Here is an 8593-nt window from a genome sequence, read left to right on the forward strand (position 1 = left end):
ATAAAGTTGGGGAATTAAAGTTTTTTTTACAAGCAGAAAAAAGAGCCAACTTAATTCTGAAAACAAATTAGAATTGTGTGTTTATGGGATCGGACACTTGTGCATTGCCACAATTTGGAGGTATCGATGAAGCTGAGCTAAACATTAAGGGGGGCGGGGGGTGAGGGGGACTACTTTTGTCCTCTTTCAATTTCAAGTTCTTCAAACCGGAAGTTAGCCTCAACCGGAAGTGGGTCTTAAAGCAAGAAAGACCAGCGAGGCGAGGGGAAATTAAGTGCTGCCGTGCGGAGCCACCTACTATTGATTACCGATGCCGTGTATGTGTGTTAGCAGGAGCGTGGAAGGGAGCTGCATTGCTGAACCTTGTCCGTATTTGTTTTTAGTAGAGTGTTTTTTATGGCTTCCCACCTTTACACTATGGGCTTCTTCCTCAACTTCGCTTTCAATGGCGGGAGACTGCAATCATGCCGGCTGAAGAATGAGGCGCCAAAGGTGATGCGAGAGGCTGACTCTCAATCAGCGTCACATCACTGCAGTGAAACAGAGAGTGGGCAAGTATACATCAGGTAGTATTGGCGAAATGTACTACTAACCTGACTTTACTTCCCATCTCTGTGTCACTGCGGCAGATTCCAAGATGTCCGGTAAGAAAATGTTTGGTCTGCCAGTGGAGGAAACACGGGAATCCAAGCCTCCCAGCTGGTGAATACTTACAAGGCCTAGTTATGGTGCGAAGCGGGGTGGGATATTAATGCAAGGTCCGTCTTGTATTTGCATTGTAACCTTTGTACCAGTGCAGCGAGTCATTCATGGGTGAAAACAACAGGGAGTTCAGTACAGAGTTGACCTTTGCCCTCTGGTTTTATGGACGAGGTAACAATTCAGGTTAAGGAGAAAACGATCGTACTTTAATTTAAGCACATGGGCACATGGGAGGCTGCTCCGAAATATACGTGCAATGTTAATAGGAATATTTTGAAAACGAGCACACTATTTCTAGCGTTACATAAACTAAGGTTAATTTGAATACAAGAAAAGCCTGCATTATGCGGCTGCCAGACAGTATAATCGTGAATCAGATCATGCTCTGTGCAGCGTATGTTCACACTTTTCGCCGAGATTAGGGCAACACTATGCGTCTGAAATTCAGCAATGTCCACAAACATTTTGCGCGACCTTGACCAAAAGGTATTGGAGCGCTACGCATGGGTAATAGACACAAATACATCACTCCATATTATTTTTGGTAGGCACCGAGTTTAGTGATTTAACTAGAATCACGGAATGGTGTGCGCATGCCAAAACTCGTGACTGCATGGTTACTATCTGTCTCACTGTTGAGCTTTTCTACTATTCTCCCTTCACTCTCTGCTCTGTCTGCAATTTTTCTTTTGTTTGGCTTTACCCTCTCTAGCTGCATTTCATTATTCTCCTTCCCAGGTTTCCCTTCCGCTCTCCTTTATCGTTTTTCCCTGTCTTCTCTTTCTTTACTCCTCTTCACACTTTTTATTCTCACTATATTCTAGCCCATTTTTGCACTCCTAATCTCAGCTTTCCCAGTTCTCTTCACATTCTTTTTCTAACATATTTATCTTTTCCTTCATACTTCTCTATCCTTATTTCCCCTTTTGTTTTTCCTTCTTGCATATATCTATCATGGTTTCCACCTGTGTGCTTCCTTTCTTCTTCGTCACTATTTTTCCCTACTCCTATACCTTTCAAAGTGTTTGCACATTGCAATCCAGGCCTGGTACATTAATACGACGATAGTCCATGCACTGTGGGGGTAACTTCAACATTTTATATACTACGATCATCAGAACTGTTTGTTCAGGACTCACTTGCCCAGCCCAATTCTCACTTGGACCCCTGGCAAACAGCAGCATGCACTCTTATCCAGACAGTGCAAATAGCTACTAAAAGTGACCCCAAATTGGCCCACTACCCCAGATCTCTTCCCTTGGGCCACTCGATCACTAAATTGTAGGCCTCCCCTTGCATAGTAACGAAACTTGGAATCACTCTCCTACGGTGATGCTACTCCCTTACGATGGTCTCTTCTATGCCACAAAGTGACATGACTGGGTTTGAACAATTTAAAATATTAAACAAGCAATGGCAAAGCCAAAAGGTCTGGCATTGATCACCAGCCTTTTGGCTTTGTCACTGTTCACCACATGGGGGGTTGGTTATAGAGGAAAACGGCCCTCCAAGACACATCAAACTCCAGTGATACATATACTGTTCAGTACCAGAGGAGTATCAAAGGAGGAAGGAAGAAGATTGGAGCCTGCGGCGAGAGCACAAGAAACCTGTATTAATACAAGCAGAAGTGAGAAGCTTAGAAGGTGAGAATAACTACTTAAAAGGTGAGTGAGACTGATCATTTAAAACCAGACCACCGCTGTCTACGCTATATCACTGTACTTTAAACCACTGCACTGTACACAACTGCTTTCTATATCACTCTACTGTCAGTGCTCCTTACACCACTGCATCTACGCCATCTGCTTTGAACTACTGCACTTTACCCCACTATATTCTACAACATTCTACTCTGACGCTTTGTATTCCACCTCTCACTTGCATAGATGATGAGCAGCTTTGCGTTTACCAATGTGATGTCTTTTAAAACTTTACTGAATGGTAGCACAGTTAAAAGGCATACACGAAAATTAGTTGGCAGTTTTGAATTTGTAGTGAAACCTGGTTTTGATATATTCGAGGAAACAAATGCAGCATTCTCTAAAATATATAGTGATTCATTTACAGTATATAAGGTGACTTGCTTCATTTTTCACTCTTACCATATTTGTTCTCTTAGACTCTGATAGTATTCCTGTAATACTAATAGTTTATGTTTGAGAAACCGTGATTCCTGAAAAAGGAAACTGGTTAAAGGATAGATTAATGCTAATATATATTTTTGATGCTTACCGTCTGATTTTGTTCTCATAATCCGTATATATGTCAAATCTCCATCCACAACCACTGCTTTTTATTTTTTTACACTATGTATACATAATGACGTGTATGATAATTCGATGTGTTGTTATATGCAGACTGATCTGCAGCACCGGCTGAAGGGTTCAAATGGCCCTCCTGTGTACCAAGTGCCCCAGTTCTGTACAGAGCATTGCACAAGGATCAGCTAGCAACAATCATTCAGGTGAAAGTTATTGTATTGTTTGCATAAAAAAGTAATATAAATGGTATGTTTGTTTTGAGCCTTAAAACCGCTTGGCGTATGTTATCCCCTAGCAAATCAGATTGTAAAAGGATTCCATCTTTGCCGTTTTGTATTTTTTTCTCTCTCTCTCTCTCTCTCTCTCTCTCTCTCTCTCTCTCTCTCTCCACTCTCTCCTCTCTCCTCTCTCCCTCTCCACTCTCTCCTCTCTCCTCTCTCCCTCTCCACTCTTCCAATCACTTGTTTCCAAAGGAGCAAGTCTTTCCTGGTCTCATGAAAAGGACTTAAATCTGTGTTAGAAGGAACGGCAGTGATGGTACACTGTGTTCCCAGCTTTATATCAAAATATGCCTGGTAGACCGTGACATATAAGCTGTATGAAGGCTTCTATTTGCCATATAATACCAGTTCCAGAGCAGTTCCTTTTTTTCTAGGCAGGCGTGATGCAAGGACAGTTTAATATCAAATCTCACTCGGTGCTCATCTTGAAGAAGCCATATCTTGAGGCTGGGACTGTTTATCCTCTGTATGCACAGGTGTCATTTGTTGACCTCAATTGCTGGTTCTGGAAAAGCATTTTATTGGGTTTCGCTTTTCTACTTATGTACTTTAGCCCGTCTTTCTTCTTTTCTGCTATGAGCTCTATAGTTCAAAATTCAGCGAGGCCGTGTCTAAAAATGCTACCATGTAAAACTATGGCATCATATGGGCAGAGGTAAGAGTCTCCACTTTCCTCTTCACTTGCAAACAGAACAAAAATGAAAGAGCACATTACCCTATGGACATTATGTCGCTGTCTACCAGACAGCACCGCTGCCTGCTTTGCTTGAGACATCTTGGACATTCAGAAAGTTGACCTTGGAATGCATTCTGCCCGTTGCTTACCATTGGCTTTGTGGTTTCTAACTCACATTTGCTGGCTTTATTTGCTTTAGACTGGCCAGCTAGAGTTTGTCCCGCCAGTTGCCCAAACCCTGTTTAATGTGTGTATTCTTGCACAAACTCGCTTTCTGTACACAGGCCCTTAAATCTTGTTCTTATATTGTCACATTTGCTGTGTAGTCTACAGAGGTCAAGTGCCAGGCTGTGTCTTCCAGGGATCTTAGTGTTTATTTATTTTTTCTGTGACTTCAAAGTGAGAGGATTTATGACAATCATCCGGGCTACTGGGGTTTCTTTGAGGAACGCTGTATGATGTTCGTTCTTTTTTTTTTTTTTTTTTTTATACACGAAAATTAAACTGTGCTGACAATCATATTAACACAATGGGTGATTACATTTCCACACATTGTTTGTGCTCTGTATATGTTTATCAGTGAAACTGTATGTGAGTGCAAATGTAATTGTAATTTAAATTGAATATGTGTCGTCTGTAATGGCAGTACTCTAACATATGCATTCTCCACGTTACCCCACCCTACTCTGCACCACTCCATGCCACTGTACTCTACTCTGTACTACTTCACACTATGCCAATCCACTCCAAACTGCATCATTGCACTCTTCTCTGCATTTCTCCTCTCTACTCTATACCACTCCACTCTATGCCACTGCACTCTACTCCATATTACTCTACTATGCACCACTGCACTCTTCGCCACTGCACTGCACCCTACTCTGCGCCACTTCACTCTGTAACCCTACTCTACAACACTGCACTCGTATGCCAAAGTACTCTACACCACTTTACTTACAATCAAAGCACTCTACGCCAATCTACTCTGCACCAAATCACTCAACTGCATTGCACTCTACGCCACTCTGCTCTGCGTCACTGCACTCTTTGCCACTCTGTTCCACTCTGCATCACTGCACTTTGAGCCACTCTGCTCTACTCTGCACAACTGTACCCTACGCCACTGCTCTGTGCCAATGCTGCACTAAACAACAGTATGCTCTGTACCACTGCACTCTCTGCTACTCTGCTCCACTTCACTCTACTCCAGTCCACTCTACTCTGAAACAGTCTACTCTGCCACTGCTGTCTACGGCACTCTATTCCACTGTTCGCCACTCCACTCCACTCTATGCTAGTGCACTCTACACCACTTTACTCAAAACCAATACACTCTATGCCACTGTAGTCTGCGGCAATCAACTCCACTGCACTCAACCTTATGCCACTCTACTCTAAGCAAAGGCATTCTACACCAATTAACTGTACACCACTTTACTCAAAACCAATGCACCCTAAGCCACTTCCTATGCCAACTACGTTGCACCACTGCACCTTACATCACTGCACTCTATGCCACTGTATCTGCGCCACCCTACTGCAATCTACACCATCGCTATCTACGCTATGTCACTGTACTTTAAACCACTGCACTGTACACCACTGCTTTCTACATCACTCTACTGTCCGTGCTCCTTACACCACTGCATCTACGCCAACTGCTTTGAACTACTGCACTTTATGCCACTATATTCTACAACATTCTACTCTGTGACTGCACTCATAGATCTTGTACTCTACAAACCTGTTCTCTGGAACTTGACTCTGCATGACTGCACTCTACGCCACTGCACTCCTCCGTGCACCACTCGGCTCTATGCCACTTCAATCATCGCCACTACTCGACTCTGAATCACCCCACTCTATGCCATTGCATTTTACGCCACTGCAATTTACTCTGCACCGCTCTACTCTATGCCACTGCACTCTACACTACGGCAAAGCACTCTACACAACTTTACTCAAAATCAATGCACTATATGCCAATCTACTCTGCACCACTGTATTTTATGCCACTTCACTCCATGCCACTCTCAGACACTGCACTTTGTGATGTTCTACCTCATTACACTCTGCACCACTGACACTCTACTCTATGCTACTCCACAACACTCTTCTCAGTGTAATTCTATGACGCTAAGCAATTTCCTCTTTGCCACTCTACTCCACTCTATTCTATGGCAATCGACTCCACTCTGACACGCTACTCCTCTGTATGCCACTCTACTCTACAACACTCTACTCCACTCTATAAAATACTCTCTACATCACTCCACGACACTCTATGCCCCTCCACTCTATGAAACTCTACTGAGCTCTGACACTATGCTCAACTCAACTATATGTCCATCCACTCCACGACACTCCACAACACTGACCTCTACTCTACTCCTCTCCATGACACTTAACTCTTCCATAACACTCTACTCCACTGCACTTTGACATTCCATTCCAACACCCTCTCCTTTACTCTACTAACCTTTAGCATGCCGAACATCAGACACCCTGGTGTTCAACATTGCTAAAACATATTGTAAAAGTCAATAGCTCTTGCATTGGAGAGACCTATTGGCATTGCCAATGCTTGTGTAGCAACTGCCACATTATGACCTTTCACTCATTAAGTTCAGAGGGAGATATTTTCTTTTGTTATCTATAATCCTATAAATGACTTAATTGTGCATGTGCTCCTCTTGCACCTACAGTTCACTCATGAACCCAAAATCCTATACTATCTTATCATGCTGGCTGTAAATACATTTGTTGATTTTTGTTTTTGGCAGGCCATCTAATAGAAGCAAGTTATTTATCTATGCTCTTATCAATTTTCAGAGTTTATGAAACCTGCGTACAAGCCCAACAGCTGGCAATCTCCAAACAACAGATCCATGAAGAAAAAGCTTGCCATAAAAATGCTATTAGAGGCGAATTACAGAAAATGCTGAACCTGAAAACATATAGCAACGTTGCTTGTTTTCACTGACTACTTTTATTTTTGCATATCTTTAATATTGTCTTGCATGGTGTCCTGGATTCCTGTGGGGTGAAGTATGTGTTTTAACTTAATAAAATTAAGTGTCAATACGTCATTCAAGTCCATTTTATTTCAAACGGCATGTCACTAAGTTAAAAAAACATACGGCCAGATGTAGGAAGGCTATTACCGGTCGGTAACAGCCGAAATCGGCCGTTACCGTCTGGTAATAGGCATTTCTGATGTAGGTGGCAAATTTACCGATTCGTTAAATACCGAATCGGTATTGAATCGGTAAATGACATGTAGGAAGCACTTTAAAGAGTGCTCCTTTGCTTTAAGGATTCGTTATTTACCACCAACTATTAGTTGGTGGTAAATAACGAATACCTTTTAAAATGCAAATTTGTGCATTTTCAACTGTGCCATGTGGCAGACATGCATGCCCTTAGGGCATGTATGTGTGCCACATGTGCACACTAGCATTATTCAGGGGTGCAACAGGGTGTCAAAGTGACACCCTGCCACCCATGACCCTTTGCCTATTTTACTGAATCGGTATTTACCGATTCGGTAATTGACATTCATTCCTATGGGCCTTCAGGTCCATAGGAATGAATGGCAATTACCGAATCGGTAAATACCGAATCTTAATGATTCGGTAATTTTTACCAAATAATTACCTACATAGGATTTACAGATTCTAAAATACCGAATCGGTAAAATTCGGTATTTTAGAAACGGTAAATCCTTTTTACCTACATCTAGCCCATAGTATATTAAACTGTACCTTAAATTCAAGACCCTATTGGTGAACGTCACAAGATGCACGGCTGCTTTTAAATACAAACTATATGACATTTTGCTGGCATCTACTTTTCACACATGTTCATATCACTGTCCACCTTTTACGGTGAAGATGCACAAAATCATATGCCAAATAAAAAGCATTGCTTGATCTGATTACTGGTTATATTTGAAATAGCTGTATTGTACACACAATGAACATTTGTTACACCCAAACACAATTGCTGGTTTTAAGAGGCGGTGGTGCTTCTACAAGTTAATACTTACAAGTTTGTTTTTGTAAATTCCTCCTGATGGACCCTGGATGGGCAATGTGTCAATCGTAGAAAGTACTCCTGTCAGAGAACCCTCAAGATGATCCAAACCTAACTTAATATTCAGTCACTTGGAAATAATCTCCAACTATCCATCCATTTTCATGGAATCATTGAGATTCATCACACAGTTGTCATTAAATCATTCAAAAGTATTCCATAATATTTTGGAAGATGGTAGAAAATAATGAAGTAACCAAGGGCATTTTAAAGTTGATATTAAAAATATAGACTAGTTCACAATCATTTTAAGTTATCTAAATGTAATAATCTAGTAATACACAGCCATCCTGAAGTTTTTCCGAATCATCCAGGGGTAATTCACACTCATCCTGAAGTTGTCAATTAGTATTCCTTGAGTAGTAAATGATCATCACGCATTTTTAATTAACGTAATCAGGAAACCATCCTAGAGTAGTTTTTGTGATTACAGTAAGAAGTCATCCCATTTAAATAATTTCCCCTGTGGGCAGACTTCAGGATGGCCTGGGATGACTTCCCCAGATAATTGCTGGCTGAAGTCATCGAATGACTTCAGAATCACTCCAGGATGATCTTCCTTTTTGACTTGGGTG

At 41.7% G+C, this 8593-nt stretch overlaps 1 long non-coding RNA gene across 1 annotated transcript; it reads left to right on the plus strand.

Moving 5' to 3' along the window:
- The first annotated feature begins 212 nt into the window (after positions 1 to 212).
- Positions 213 to 7012, plus strand: LOC144798266 (uncharacterized). Its single transcript, XR_013603493.1, has 3 exons — positions 213 to 644; positions 3063 to 3169; positions 6756 to 7012. It is a non-coding gene; the product is annotated as an uncharacterized LOC144798266 (long non-coding RNA).
- The last annotated feature ends 1581 nt before the right edge of the window (positions 7013 to 8593 follow it).

The sequence above is a fragment of the Lissotriton helveticus genome, chromosome 12 (assembly GCF_964261635.1).
Source record: "Lissotriton helveticus chromosome 12, aLisHel1.1, whole genome shotgun sequence".
Lineage (NCBI taxonomy): Eukaryota > Metazoa > Chordata > Amphibia > Caudata > Salamandridae > Lissotriton > Lissotriton helveticus.